The sequence below is a fragment of the Chiloscyllium plagiosum genome, unplaced genomic scaffold (genome assembly GCF_037043375.1).
Source record: "Chiloscyllium plagiosum isolate Xiang-an unplaced genomic scaffold, Cpla_swu_hap1 HiC_scaffold_13, whole genome shotgun sequence".
NCBI lineage: Eukaryota > Metazoa > Chordata > Chondrichthyes > Orectolobiformes > Hemiscylliidae > Chiloscyllium > Chiloscyllium plagiosum.
In genome coordinates this window covers 79,783,258-79,799,626 of record NW_028270151.1, presented here as the reverse complement: position 1 = coordinate 79,799,626, position 16,369 = coordinate 79,783,258, and the positions used below count along the sequence as shown (strand labels likewise).

General features: G+C 44.8%; 1 long non-coding RNA gene across 1 annotated transcript; it reads right to left on the bottom strand.

Annotated features, from left to right (window-relative positions):
* Positions 1–634: 634 nt before the first annotated feature.
* On the bottom strand, positions 635–2,922 carry LOC148148357 (uncharacterized). Its single transcript, XR_015759048.1, has 3 exons — positions 2,820–2,922; positions 991–1,301; positions 635–863 (listed from the first exon to the last, which is right to left on the bottom strand). It is a non-coding gene; the product is annotated as an uncharacterized LOC148148357 (long non-coding RNA).
* Positions 2,923–16,369: the final 13,447 nt, after the last annotated feature.

Here is a 16,369-nt window from a genome sequence, read left to right as displayed (position 1 = left end):
TTAAAAATCACAACAGCAGGTTATAGTCCAACAGGTTTAATTGGAAGCACTAGCTTTCAGAGCGCTGCTCCTTCATCAGGTGGTTGTGGAGGACACAATTGTAAAACAAAGAATTTATAGCAAAAGTTTACAGTGTGATGTAATTGAAATTATACATTGAAAAATGCCTTGATTGTTTAAGTCTCTCATCTGTTAGAATGACCATGATAGTTTCACTTCTTTCAAATGTAACTCTCAAAACTCTCAGGTTAACTGTAACAATTGGCGTCAGCCAGATAAGATGTTGAAGGTGTTAGCCCCCTGTGTTCTGTTGTCTGTGCCATAATGTTTAGACTGATTCTAATCTAAAAAATTAGAGTCTTACGTGGATTCATGCAGTTTTTGAGCAAAGTACAAGTGACTCTGCAAGTATAAATTCACCCCACAAACATATATGTGCATGTGGACTTTTGTGTGTGTCTGGAGTGAAGGGCCGTGAGTGTGTGTGAGAGAGAGAGAGAGAGAGTGTATATGTGTGTGAGTGTAAAGGGGTCTAAGTCTGTGAGAGGATGCATGTGAGTTTAGGGGTGTGTGTGTGTGTGTGTGTGTAGTGGGGTCACCTGTAGTGTGAACCCAAGGTCCCGGTTGAGGCCCTTCCTATGCGTACCGAACTTAGCTATCAGCCTCTGTTCGGCCACTGCCTGTCCCGAAGTGTGTCTTGGAGGATGGTCACCCGAAAGTCCGAGGTCGAATGTCCTGGACCGCTGAAGTGTTCCCCAACTGGGAGGGAACACTCCTGTCTGTTGATTGTGTGGTGCCCATTCATCCATTGCCGTAGCCTCTGCTTAGTTTCACCAATGTACCATGCCTCAGGGCATCCTTGCCTGCAGAGTATAAGATAGACAATGTTGGCTGAGTCACATGAGTACCTGCCACGTACATGGTGGGAGGTGACCCCACGCATAATGGTGATATCTATGTCCACACTCTGACACTTCTTGCAGCACCTACCATGACAGGGTTGTATGGAGTTGTCCTGAAAGATGGGCAGTTTGCTATGAACATTGATCTGTTTGGAAATTGGTGGTTGTTTAAAGGCGATAATCTGCTCAGATGAGGAGGAACGTGACGGGCACCTGGAAGTACTCAGGGATGTCTTCATAAGAACAGGGTGTGATGCTCAACTCATCGCCAGTTCTGACATGCCACAGCAAGGAGCCGTAATGACCTCCTCCGGAGACTGACACGTGCTGCAACCGACAGGGTACCCTTCGTTGTCCAGTACTTCCCAGGAGCTGAAAAACTACCATGTTCTTCGTGACCTGCAACACATTATCAATGAGGATGAGCACCTCGCCAAGACCTTCCCCACACCTCCATTGCTCGCCTTTAAACAACCGCCAATTTTCAAACAGATCATTATTCGTAGCAAATTGCCTGGCTTTCAGGACAACTCCATACAACCCTGTCATTGTAGGTGCTGCATGACGTGTCAGTGTGGACATAGATACCACCATTATACATGAGGACACCTCCCACCATGTATGTGGCAGGTACTCAGCCAACATTGTCTATCTTATACGCTGCAGGCAAGGATGCCCTGAGGCATGGTACATTGGGAAATCTGAGCAGAGGCTATGGCAACGGATGAATGGGTACCAGAAGACAATCAACAGATAGGAGTGTTCCCTCCCAGTTGGGGAACACTTCAGCGGTCCAGGAGGATGGACCATTGAGTGACCATCCTCCAAGACAGACTCTGGGACAGGCAGCAGCGAAAAGTGGCCAAGCAGAGACTGATAGCTAAGTTTGGTTCCCATAGGGAGGGCCTCAACTAGGACCTTGGGTTAATGTCACATTACAGGTAACCACCATTGCACTACACGCGCACACATTCATACAGAGAGAGACACACACACACACACACGTTTGTGGGGTGAATTTGTACTTGCAGAGTTATATTGTACTTTGCTCAAAAACTGCATGAATCCATGTAAGACTCAACTCATTTTTTAGATTAGAATCCATCTAAACATTATGGCACAGACAGGGAACATGGGGGCTAACACCTTCAATATCTTATCTGGCCAATTGTTACAGTAAACCTGGGAATGTAACTTTTTTAAAAAAGTTTTGTGATTTACATATGAAATATGTTATTCTAACAGATGAGAGACTTAACAAACAATTAAGGTATTTTTCTGTGTATAATTTCAGTTACATCACACTGTAAACTTTTGCTATAGATTCTGTGTCTTACAATTATGCCCTCCACAATCACCTGATGAAGGAGCGTCGCTCCGAAAGCTAGTGTGCTTCAAATGAAGCCTGTTGGACTATAATCTGGTGTTGTGTGATTTTTACCTTTGCATAATGTGTATTGGCTTCCTTTACTATGGATAATTCAACCAAAAATTAATAGTTTATCTTAGACTAATGGAGACCTTCAGCACAGAAAAAAAAATCCCTTGGCCGAAGGTGTCCATGCTGGTCATCTAACAATTCTAATCCCATTTTCTAGCACTTGGCCTATAACTTTGCGTACTTTGGCATCATAAGTGCACATCAAAATACTGAAATGTTATGAAGGTTTTTGCCTCCACCACCCTCAGACAGTAAGTTCCAGATTTCCAGTTTTCACTCACATCTCCTCGAAACACTCTGCCTTTACCTTAAATCTATGCCCTGGGATCCAAGATGGCGGCATCCTGCTCAGATCGTCTTTGTTGTGCTCTGTGCTGCAACACCGACCCGAAAGAGCCAGAACCCATCCCAAACACTTGACTGCGAGTAAAAATACAGTAAAGGAGCTTGAAACCTGGAAAAAAAAATTGGTTTACCTTTGTCCTTGCAGCTGGAGGATGCTGAAGAAAGGAGGAAGCTTGCCCGAGGTAGGGGGCCACGGCCCAGCCCTCTGAAGCAGCAGGCTTGCTTACTAACCAGACCCTGGTTGACGAGCTGGCTAAATCTTGCGAGGTCCTGGGGAACCAAATCCAGGAAAAAAAAATCAAGGAGAAGCTGGCTCCTGTATCTGCTATGCTGCAAGATCTGGGAAAAAGGACTGATGAACACGAGTGGCGGGCTGCAAGGATAGAGGCAGACACTGACTCCTCCAAGAGCCAGATTGAAGCCCTGGAAGCACAGGTCTGTGGTCTATTGTATCTGGTGGATGATCTTGAAAACTGGGGCAGAAGAAAGAACCTGCGCATTGTTGGAACACCAGAGGGGACAGAAGGTGCGCGGCTGGTGGAGTTCTTTGAGAAGTGGTTCCCGGAATTCCTTGGTTTGGAGGTTGAAGGAAAAGATAACAATTGAGAGAGTCCACCGGATCGAGGCACGAAAGCCAGGTGCAGATCAGTGTCCACACCCTGTCCTGGTAAGGTTCCATCATTCTAAAGACGAGCAGAGGGTCATGGACCCTCTAGAGCCCAAGGGAGGGATCAAGGGGGTTGGTGTGTGGCAGCTCTAGTGTCATGTTTTTTTTCAAGACTTCTCCAGCAGCAGTGGTCTGGAAAAGGAAGTCCTACAATGCCGTCAAGAGGAGATTGAGTGACCTTGGGATCCAGTATTCTTTAAGATATCCAGTGGTGCTTCAGACCAATCATACTGGATCCATCCATTTGTTTGACTCACCAGAGAAAGCGAAGACGTTTGTGGACATGTTGACTTAAGTCGAATGGCTGAATAGGCAGAGAGGACAGCTGTTCGGGTTTGCTTTTCTTTAAAAAGGACTTGGTGGAGTCTCCTTGCTGGTATTAAGTTGTGTGAAATGATGTTCAGGATGGATAGAGTATTTATCTTTAATCTCTAAGTTATATTAAGGGATGGGTGACATTTATTTTTAGTTTTCGTGTCTATAGTACTAACCTTGCTCTTGAGTTTTTTTTTTTCTCTACCAGGTGGTCAGTGTATGTGGTGTGACCCTAGCTGGTAGGAGTTGAGAGGGCATTTGGGCTGGTTAGTAGGGTGGTATGCTGTCTTAATCCCCCCCCCCTTTGAAGGGGGTAAATTCTTCTAATCAGTGCCTTTAGCGATTTTCTGTTTTTTGCTAAACATAGTTTTTGTAAGTTTTGCAGATTTGTTGGTTGTAGTTATTTTAGTCTGTGTAGTTTTTGGGTTTTGTGGATTCCTTTGCATTAAAGCTCAACGATCTATAGTTCAGGTTCGTCCTTTCTGGAGTTGAGATGTTGCTATGGAAGATTATAGCTAAGGATGTGATTTAACTATTGCACCTGGAATATTAAAGGGAGTCATTCACCTGTCAAGAGGAAGAAGGTACTTTCCAGCCTTAAAAGGGAGAGGGTGGATGTTGCCTTATTACAAGAAACACACTTGGATGATGCAGGGCACTTGAAGCTGTAACAGAATGGGAATGACCAGGTTTATTTTTCATCTTTCAATAGGAGGAGTAGAGGGTGGCCGTTTTTGCTAGAAAGAATCTCCCATTTTAAGGTATTAGAGTGCATTAAAGACACACATGGGAAATTTGTAATCCTTAAAGCTTGAACCTGGGGATCTTAAATGTTTACTGTCCCCTGGCCCACCCCCTTAAATTCTTGACAGATGCACTTTCTAGACTGGTTAACCTTGCATCTCAACATATCGTAGGAGGGGATTTCAGTTGTCTTAGACCCTACGGTAGACAGCTCAAAGGCCCATTGATATCTTCTTTGCAATCTGAACAATTAAGAGATTTGTATGCTGAATTGGGGTTTGTAGATGTTTGGAGGCACCTTCACCCTACTGGCAGGTTTAGGTGGATTTTTTAAAGAATTTTAGACATTCCAGGAGTGACCCCTGAACAAGAGTCTCTCCTCAATGCCACGTTTTCAGAACAAGAGGTGCAGGAGGCTGTGAGGCAGCTCCAGAATGGAAAGGTGTCTGGTCCCGACAGGCTCCCCAGTGAGTTTGAACCTGCATAAATGCCATACCAGGGTTGATCTTTGTCTGACTCCCGCAGCACATCTGGGCTCGGTGGCATCATGTATAATTGGCAATATCACTATTTCCTATCACGCCCCAGTGTATTTAATGGTTAAGAGTAAGGATATGGTGGTAGGCTCAAGGCACTGGTGACTGGACCCCTTCATCCTCAAGGACAGCAAGTTTATTGAATTCTTTTCTACAGAGTTCAGGGATTTTTTAAGATATTAATTCAGGCTCAGCCAGTAGCCCATCCATCCTTTGGGAAACAGCTAAAGCCTAAGCTAGGGGTTGTTTATTTCCTACTCAGCAAATAAGACGTGACGGACGGGTGAGCAGCAACGCTTGCTCGAAACGTGACTGAAAGTAGCTGAAAAGGCTTTTTTGAGAGCCCCTCACTGGCTAAACTCTGGAGGATCACGGTGATTCGGTCTATGCTGAACTCCATGCTCACACAGACAGCCAAGAGGGAGCTTACATTTGCAAGTCAAAGACTGTTTGAGCATGGGGATAAGTATGCCCTAGCATACCTTGCTAGGAAAAAGAGTGCACCCAGGCCACTACCTTGATCAGAGAGGACACTGGAAATTTGACTGATGATTTAAAAGGATTAATGCAGCATTCTGGAAGTTTTACTCTGAATTATACCAATCTGAAAGCTGTGAGAGTGGGCGGGTTAAGGTGGAGTCTTTTTTTTAAGAATTTTGACCTTCCGAGAGTGACCCCGAACAAGAGTCTCTCCTCAATGCCCCATTGTCAGAACAAGAGGTGCAGGAGGCTGTGAGGCAGCTCCAGAATGGAAAGGTGTCGGGTCCTGACGGGCTCGCCAGTGAGTTCTACAAGGAATTTATAAGTATGTTGTCAGGGCCGATGCTTAGCATGTTTAATGACTCACATAATCATGGCCTGCTCCCACCATCTCTAAGAGAGGCGAACATCTCCCTCGTTCTTAAAAAAAGGTAAGGCCCCGAAGGACTGTGCTTCCTATAGACCAATTTCACTCCTGAATGTTGACTTCTTCAAAATCAGTATTTTGATGTGACAAGCAATCAGTTGTGGAAGTCCTATCTTTGCTCTCAGTCTCCCATGCAGGACCTCATCAAAGTTCTTGCTTAAGTCCAAGTAGACTGCAGCAAAAGCATAGCTCTCATCTACACACCTCTTCACAAAATTCAATCAAGCTGCTCAGACATGGCCTCTAACAAAACCATGCAGAGTGTTCTTGATTACTCCATGCTTTTCCAAATGCAGACTAATTCTGTCTCCAACAGTTGCCCCAACACCGAAGTTAGACTGACTTGCTAGTTTCCTAGTTTATCCCTTGCTCCCTTTTTAAATAATGGTACCACATTGACTGTCCTCCAGTTCTGCAGCACCTGTCCTCTGGCCAGAGAGAAACTGAAAAGTTTTGCAAGTGCCCCTGTTGTTTCCTCTCTTGCTTCACTAAATAACCTGGGCTATGTTTCACCTCCACTTGGAGATTTATCTACTTTCAAGCCTGCTACACCACTGAGAACCTCCTCTATTCTCTATCCTGATCTCTTGAACTATATCACACCTTTGTCCTGATTTCTATATCCATGTCATCCCCTTTGTTAGTGAACACTGACCCAAAGTATTCATTTAGAACCTTATTTACATCCTCCGGCTCCATGCACATATTGTAGCCCTCAATGTGCCCTAAACTTTCCCTCGTTATCCTTTTACCCTTTTGTATCTGTAAAACAATTCAACCTGCCAGTGTCCTTTCGTATCTCCTTTTAGTTTTCTTAATCTCCCTTTTCAATTCCGTCTTGCACATTCAATATTCCTGTAGGATTTCTGCTGTTGTAAGCCCTCAGAATCTGTAATAAGCCTTCCATTTTCTCTTTATCCAATGTAGTCCTCAATATCCTGTGTTCTCATGTTGACGGTCCCATCTTTTTACTTTATTGGAACATGTTGGCCCTCTACCCTCCATTATTTCTTCCTTGAATGGATCCTGTTGTTCTGAAACAGGTTGACCTGAAAGTAGTCAGAGTTGAAAAATGTGGTGCTGGAAAAACACAGCAGGCCAGGCAGCATCCGAGGAGCAGGAGAATCGACGTTTCGGGCATAAGCCCTTCTTCAGAAATGAGGCTGGTGTGCTGAGATAAAAGGTAGGGGGGAGGGAATTTGGGGGAGGGGCACTGGGAATACGATAGATGGAAAGAGGTGAGGGGGAGGGTGATAGGCCAGAGAGGGGGGCGGGGGCAGAGAGGTCAGGAAGAAGTTGCTATTTAAGCAAGAGTATGTATTATAACACAACCGGCAACTTTAAATGGTTTATCCTCCTGTTAATCTTAAACCTCTCCAGGGTCTCTGATTAATTGTGAAATGACCACAAACATTCAAGGTTGAGATCAGTCACACATCTGAACAAAATGCAATTTATAATAAAGATTGCTCTTAAAAAAAAATTCGGTGAAGAAGGCATATGGCATACTGGTTTTTATTGGTAGAGGAATTGAGTTGCGGAGTCCTGAGATCATGTTGCAGTTGTATAAGACTCTGGTGCGGCCGCACCTGGAGTATTGCGTGCAGTTTTGGTCGCCATACTATAGGAAGGATGTGGAGGCACTGGAACAGGTGCAGAGGAGGTTTACCAGGATGTTGCCTGGTATGGTAGGAAGATCGTATGAGGAAATGCTGAGGCACCTGGGGTTGTTTTCATTGGAGAAAAGGTTTAGGGATGACTTGATGGAGGTGTACAAGATGATTAGGGGTTTAGATAGGATTGACCGTGAGAACCTTTTTCCACTTATGGAGTCAGCTATTACGAGGGGGCATAGCTTTAAATTAAGGGGTGGTAGGTATAGGACAGATGTTAGGGGTAGGTTCTTTACTCAGCGAGTCATGAGTTCATGGAATGCCCTGCCAGTAGCAGTGGTGGACTCTCCCTCATTATGGGCATTTAAGCGGGCATTGGATAGGCATATGGAGGATAGTGGGCTAGTGTAGGTTAAGTGGGCTTGGATCGGCGCAACATCGAGGGCCAAAGGGCCTGTACTGCGCTGTATTCTTCTATGTTCAATAAGATTGCAGGTCAAGAGGGCGGTGCTGAATCTGAGGGTTGGGACTGAGATAAAGTGGGTGGAGGGGAAATGAGAAAGCTGGAGAAATCTGCATTCATCCCGTGTGGTTGGAGGGTTCGTAGGCGGAAGATGAGGCGCTCTTCCTCCAGGCGTCGTGTGACCAGGGTCTGGCGATGGAGGAGGCCAAGGACCTGCATGTCATTGGCGGAGTGGGAGGCGGAGCTAAAGTGTTCAGCCATGGGGCGTTTGGGTTGGTTGGTGCGGGTGTCCCAGAGGTGTTTCCAGAGTGTTCCGCAAGTAGGTGGCCTGTCTCCCCAATGTAGAGGAGACCACATTGGGTGCAGCGGATACAGTAAATGATGTGTGTAGAGGTGCAGGTGAATTTGCGACGGATGTAGAAGGATCCCTTGGGGCCTTGGAGAGAGGTGAGGGGGGAGGTATGGGCGCAGGTTTTGCACTTCTTGCAGTTGCAGGGGAAGGTGCCGGGAATGGAGGTTGGGTTGGTGGGGGTGTGGATCTGACGAGGGAGTCGTGGAGAGAATGGTCTCTCCTGAATGCTGATAGGGGTGGAGACGGAAATATATCCCTGGTGGTGGGGTCTGTCTGGAGATGGCGGTAGTAGTCAGTAACTCTGGCCCAATCATTTCTGATCTTTTCAAGTATCAGCCTTTACCCCAGTTGAGAACTTTGATTCCAGGCCTATGCTTGCCCTTTTCCATGACAATCGTAATCTAACAGAGTTATGATCGCTGTCTGCACAATGCTCCCCCACAGATAATTTGACCATTGCCTAGCTTCATTAGCTAAAATTAAGTCTAGAGCTTCCCCTCCCCCTGCTCTCTTGAGGGACCTTTGTTATGACCCCCTCAAAATATATTAAAAAGATAGCCGATGCTATGTTCCGGATGCAGTTCAATTGGTCAAACAAATTTGTATTTTATCTATCATGAAATAATAAAGAATTGAAATAACTTATCTCTATTGGAAAACTTAACAGAATAATAGGTTATTTAATTACTAAGTAGCAATTGTTCTAATATATTAACATCCCATAAACACACCCTTGGCAATAGCAAATTCAGTAAATTAAATTATCTCATGTGCAATTCTAGCAGCATAAAGAGAACCCGAGCTTTCAGCAGTAACCAGAGGAATAACTGCTTCCACATCCAGCTTCAAGAGTTCTTCATTGCTATTTCTGTTGTTCCAAATTTGAATAACCAAAACTAGCTGGGCTCAGAACAGGCAGTTTAAAACACTTGCTTTTTCAAGAAACCTGACAGAACAAATCTTTCTTAAAGGCACATCTTGTAATATCTTTTACGCGCTGTCTTTAAAACCTGGATGCATTTTAAAAATTCTTCTGTCTCGAAACCTTTCACACAAGGACGACCCCAGTTAATGTTGAGGAAGTTGAAATGCCTTGCTATCACTACCTATTACTTTTACATCCTCCTGAAATTTCCCTAGAGACCTGCTTTATTTCTTTCAGACTATGAGGGGACCTGTAGTGTGCTCCCAGCACTGTGATTGCTCCTTTTGGGTTTTTTGATTTCTATCCAAATGGCTTCATTTGAGGATCATTCTCAGACGTCATGCCTCCTTACTGTTGTAATCGATTCCCTGATCGAAATTGTGACATTTTTACCTCATTCCCTGTCTTGCCTGAAGTCCCTGTATCCTGGAATATTGAGCTATAAATCCTGCCCTTTTTTCAACTATTTCTCGGTGACAGCACTGGCATCAGGCTGCTATATTGTAATTCGTTTCCACAACTCAACTGTCTTGTTCGTCAGCATTAAAATAAATACCGTCCAAACTTGCCAAATTCCATTGCACTTTAACTGGCCTATAATGTTTATGCCTTCCTGGCTCCCTTTTGGTCTCTTCTAACATTCTCACTGGATCCAGTCCCCCTGACAAGTTAGTTTAAACTCTCCCCAGCAGCACGAGCTAACCTCCCTGGAATGATACTGGACCCATTCTGGTTTAGGTGCAGCCCATCTGCCTTGTGCAGATCCCACTACTCCCAAAAATAGTCCCAATATCCCAGAAATCTAAAGCTCTCTCTCTTGCGCCATCCCTCCAGCCAAGTGCGGATCTCGACTAACCTCCTAATTCTACACTCCCTCACATGTGGCGCCAGAACTAATCCAGAAATTCCTACCTGTTCTTTCATCTCCTTCCTAGCTCTCTAAATTTTGCTTTCAGGACATCAGCCAGGGTGACATGGTGGCTCAGTGGTTAGCACTGCTGTCTCACAGCACCAGGGACTTTGGGTTCGATTCCACCCTCAGATGACTGTTTGTTTGGAGCTTACATGTTCTCCCTCTGTCTGTGTGGGTTTCCACCAGGTGGTCTGGTTTCCTCCCACAATCCAAAGATGTGCAGGCTAGGTGGACTGGCCATGCTAAATTGCCCATAGTGTCCAGGGATGTGCAGGCGAGATGGATTAGTCATGAGAAATGAAGGGTTAGAGGGATAGCGTTCGTGGTTGGAGAGGAGGTGGAGGTAACTAATGGAGTCAGCCTTGCGCAGGTGTTGGGATTATAGCTGTCTAACTTCAAGATCAATTTTTTTTTTCAGAAACTGCTGGAAAAACACAGCAGGTCTGGCAGCATCTGGGGAGAAAAAGCAGAGTTAACGTTTCAGATCCAGGGACTCTTCTTCAGAGTTGATTGTAGCCAGGGATAGATTTGTATGTATGCTAGAGAAGAGGTAGGGGAGGGGAAAGAGTAGGTGGAGGTAGAGATGGAACCCAGAAAGAGAGAAAAACTATTAGGCAGACAAAGAAATGGGTAAAGGCCAGTCTGGGAGAATGAATAGTTGCTAATGGGAAGGTAGTGGATGATAATGGGTTATTTGTGGTCGCAGCCCATGTGATACAAAGGCATGGTATGTGGGAGTTGGGGTAAGGAAAAAGGAATCTCTGCCTGGTATATAGTTGTGGTAATTCTCTATCTGTTCACTGGTTATGTATCTCTTTCATTCTTGTCTTTGAAACAGAATGTTCTGTGTCTCAGAATGGTTCAACCAGGTCATTCACACTTGCCTTCTGACCTTGACTTGCACTGGGAATGGTAATCAACAATGAAATGCAAATATCCTGCTTTATTTCTTGACACTTAGTGACCATTTCTTAGATACTACATACCACATTCTGCCAGAAGGTTTGAGATATTGGTCACTTGGCAATTAGTACACATGTCTTTAAATGGTAAGAATATCTTCAAATTTATATCCTAGAGTTATGCAGATCAGGAGGAACATCTCAGTCTTTGTGTGAGTTGGGTACTCTGCTCAGGATGAAGATGTAATCATCCTGGTACCTGATTTATTTCGCAATTTAAAGTTATATCCTTGCATAATGGTGACCGATTCCTTTGTATCATGTGTAGTCTGTCCTGCCATGGTGCATGTTGTTTGAATCTCAAGGATTGTGACTTTATCAGGGTCTGTAAATACTGGTAGACTTGCCACTGCTGGATGATTGGCAACTACTAGGTAGAAGAGTTTGAGAAGCCAAGATGAACTTGCATATTGGCAATGCAGTGTGATTCTGCAAATGCACAGAATTGGTGGTCTATGACACACTGTGAGCTAATCTCCTATGGGTTGTACACTGGAGCAGAGGTAAATATTTTTCAGGATTTACAGTGATAATATATTGGCCCATGTCAATATTTGCTTTGTGTGTATTGTTATATCTTTTCACAGCATATGATATCAATTGTAGTAAAAGCTTCCAAATACCTTCTACCGTCAGCATAGATTAACAATAGTTGACTTGGACCGTCATTGTGGCATTTTCATTTGTGCACTTTTTTAACACCTTCCTTGCTGCCAGTGTTGTGGATTTGCATCATCTTGTTGGTCACCTTTGGTTTGTTCTGGGGTTTGGCTTGACCTTTCAAACCAGATTTCCTACATGACCAATGTCCTTTGGTGCCGCATGCTTTATAGATATTGAGAAGACCAGGACAGGTTTTAGGTAGATGTGACAGACTGCATATCTGACAGATTTTTAGTTTGGTGCACTTTGCTGATTATAGCAATAGCACTGGCTGCACCTAAATCATGTAATTATTAGTGACCTGCTAATATGCCCCATTCTTTTGCCATCCTCGAGCACTGCTTCAATGGTATGGGCCTTTCTCTTACACAAAGATCCTTCCTGAAAGCTTTCATTTATGTAGTGGTGGCGATTAACCTGATGAGTCTGTCTTGTAGTCTCTCTTTGGAAAAGTCACACTCATGCCCTTTGTGTTAAGCATCTTCCAACAAACTGGTCAATAGACTTTGGGTTGTTGTCTGTACAACTTGTGTTGGAATCTGTTAATTTTGAAGCTTACCTTGAGCTGGTCGTCAAGAATCTTTCAGATTTTTTCTGGATTTTTTTTGATCATCCATGGAGAGACCAGATGTGTTAATTTTGTGAAGTCCTTCCTCTCCAATAACAATAAATATTTTCAAAGTTCTCTTCTTGGATAATCTACCACTTACTCTGTAAAATAGAACTGCATAGGTTATTTGAACAGTTGTAAATCAGTAAGATGTTACTGGATGTCCAGTTCATATTGAGATTTCTGTTTTCTGTGATTCCACCTTTTCAAGTCTCCAACTTGAAAACTTTTCCTTCTTCAACAACATAAAGTCTGCAGCTCCTGTTATGAGAGACTTTTACATATGTAATGACTGTCAGAAATAGAGAAATATATTTTTTTCACACTGCACTGTTTTGTTTTGCAGCTGAACTGTGTATTGCAACTGTTTACTTTTTAAAATCTTCTTAAGGCAATCTTAGAAATTTTGTTTATCTTGAAAGAATTTACATTTATAAACAAAATGCCTCTGTTTTCTTGAATAACTATTGGTACTCACTGAACCTAATACTGTTTAAAAATTCTCTGCTGACCAACCTGTTGATCTTCAATTAGCTTTCCAAATACTTAACACCAAGAAATTGCAGTCTTTTATACTGGAGTTATCATGGTCTAAATTGATTACTATAACATAAGCAACTGAGCATATATATTGGATATTGAAGAATCTAGTAGACATTTATGATGACTAATTATTATATACAAACATAATGGGGTGTAGGTTTGCTTGCTGAGCTGTAGGTTTGATATCCAGATGTTTCATTACCTGGCTAGGTGACATCATCAGTGGCGACCTCCAAGTGAAGCGAAGCTGTTGTCTCCTGTTTTCTGTTTATATGTTTGTCCTGAATGGGGTTCCTGGGGTTTGTGGTGATGTCATTTCCTGTTCATTTTCTGAGGGGTTGATAGATGGTATCTAGATCTATGTGTTTGTTTATGGCGTAGTGGTTGGAGTGCCAGGCCTCTAGGAATTTTCTGGCATGTCTTTGCTTAGCCTGTCCCAGGATAGATGTGTTGTCCCAGTCGAATTGGTGTTTTTTTTTTCATCCGTTTGTAGAGCTACGAGGGAGAGAGGTGTCTTTTTGTGGCTAGTTGGTGTTCGTGTATCCTTCTTCCTTGCATGGAATTTTGAAGATGACGTTGGTTTTGTCCATGGGTTGTACTGGATCTTTTAAGTTTGTTAGTTTTTGTTTGAGAGCGTTGGCGGGTTTGTGTGCTACTAGGACTCCGAGGGGTCTTAGTCTGGCTGTCATTTCTGAAACTTCTTTGATGTATGGTAAGGTGGTTAGGGTTTCTGGCTGTGTTTGGTCTGCTTGTCGTGGTTTGTTCTTGAGGAATCTGCGGACTGTATTTTTTGAGTATCTGTTCTTCTTGAATACGTTGTACAGGTGGTTCTCCTCTGTTTTCCGAAGTTCGTCTGTGCTGCAGTGTATGGTGGCTCGTTGGAATACTGTTCTGATACAGCTTCATTTGTGTGTGTTGGGATGGTTGCTGGTGTAGTTAAGTATTTGGTCAGTATTTGTCGGTTTTCTGTATATGCAGGTTTGTAGTTCTCCGTTGTCCTTTCTTTCGACTGTGACGTCCAGGAATGCGAGTTTGTTGGTTTCTTCCTCCTTGGTGAACTTGGTGCCTGTGAGGGTGTCGTTGATGATGTTAAATGTCTCTTCTATCTTGTTTCATTTTGTGATGACAGAGGTGTCATCTACGTAGCGGACCCAGATTTTTGGTTTGATGGTTGGTAGGGCTGTTTGTTCTAGTCTTTGCATTACCGCTTCTGCTATGAATCGTGATAGCGGAGATCCCATGGGTGTGCCGTTGGTTTGTTTGTAGATTATGTTGTTGAAGGTGAAGTGGGTGGTGAGGCACAGGTCCACTAGCTTCATGATGTTTTCGTTGGTAATATGATTGGTGGTTGGGGTGTGTGTGATGGTCTGTTTTAAAAGTGTGGTAAGTGTTTCCTTTGCCAGGTCGATGTTGATGGAGGTGAACAGTGCTGTTATGTTGAATGAGATCATTGTTTCATCTTCCTCTATTTTGGTGTTTTTGATGATTTTTAGGAATTCCTGGGTGGAGTGGATGGAGTGTTGTGACTCTTCTACTAGGTATTTCAGTCTTGCGTGTAGTTCTTTGGCCAGTCTGTAAGTTGGTATTCCGGGTAGTGAGACTATGGGTCTCAGGGGGGGCTCCTGGTTTATGGATTCCCTCCCCAAGGAGAGGGAAGTACTAAAAGCACTAAGAAACGATAAGAACATAATCATACTACCAGCAGACAAAGGCAGAATGACGGCAATCCTGGACAAAGCAGACTACATCCAAAAAGCAAAACAACTACTTGCAGATACCAACACCTACCAAAAGAGGGAGCTTGACCCCACCCCACAGCTCACCAATAGGATAAACAACACACTGAGGAACCTACAAAAAAAATGGACAGATACCAGGTTTGACCTACAAAGAATGAAACCTGAAAGCAACAACACCCCCAGATTCTATGGACTACCTGAAGTGCACAAACCAGACATCCCACTCAGACCCATAGTATCACTGCCAGCGACACCATCACACAAACTGGCTAAAGAGCTACAGCAGAAACTGAAACACCTGATCAGCGGATCCAGACACTCTATACAGTCAGCACAGGAATTCTTGGACATCATCAGAAATATACACATAGACAAGGAAGAAACTGTGGTCTCATTCGATGTAACGGCACTGTTCACCTCAATCGACAAAAGGTCAGGCAGCATCCAGGGAACAGGAGAATCGACGTTTCGGGCATAAGCCCTTCTTCAGGAATGGGGAAAGTTTGTCCAGCAGGCTAAGATAAAAGGTAGGGAGGAGGGACTAGGGGGAGGGGCGTCGGAAATGTGATAGGTGGAAAGAGGTCAAGGTGAGGGTGATAGGTCAGACTGGGGTGGGGGCGGAGAGGTCGGGAAGAAGATCTCAGGTTAGGAAGGCGGTGCTGAATTTGATGGATTTGACTGAGACAGGGTGGGGGGAGGGGAAATGAGGAAACTGGTGAAATCCGAGTTCATCCCTTGTGGTTGGAGGGTTCCTAGCCGGAAGATGAGGCGTTCTTCCTCCAACCGTCGTTTCGCTGTGGTCTGACGATGGAGGAGTCCAAAGACTGCATATCCTTGGTGGAGTGGGAGGGGGAATTGAAATGTTGAGCTACAGGGTGGTTGGGTTTGTTGGTCCGGGTGTCCCAGAGGTGTTCTCTGAAACGCTCCGCAAGTAGCCGGCCTGTCTCCCCAATATAGAGGAGGCCAAAAACGCACAACCCAGATGGCCTCCTTCTTCAAGGATCGCAATTTCCCCTCCCCGACGTGGTCGACGATGCCCTCCACCGCATCTCTTCCACTTCCCGCTCCTCCGCCCTTAAGCCCCGCCCCTCCAACCGCCACCAGGACAGAACCCCACTGGTCCTCACCTACCACCCCACCAATCTCCATGTACAGCGCATCATCCGCCGTCATTTCCACTACCTCCAAACGGACCCCACCACCAAGGATGTATTTCCCTCCCCTCCCCTATCAGCATTCCGTAAAGACCACTCCCTCCGTGACTCCCTCGTCAGCTCCACACCCCCCACCAACCCAACCTCCACTCCCGGCACCTTCCCCTGCAACCGCAGGAGGTGCAAGACTTGCGCCCACACCTCCCCCCTCACCTCCCTCCAAGGCCCCAAAGAAAACTTCCAAATCCGCCACAGATTCACCTGCACCTCCACACATATCATCTATTGCATCCTCTGCACCCGATGTGGCCTCCTCTATATTGGGGAGACAGGCCGGCTACTTGCGGAGCGTTTCAGAGAACACCTCTGGGACACCCGGACCAACCAACCCAACCACCCTGTAGCTCAACATTTCAATTCCCCCTCCCACTCCACCAAGGATATGCAGGTCTTTGGACTCCTCCATCGTCAGACCACAACAAAACGACGGTTGGAGGAAGAACGCCTCATCTTCCGGCTGGGAACCCTCCAACCACAAGGGATGAACTCGGATTTCACCAGTTTCCTCATTTCCC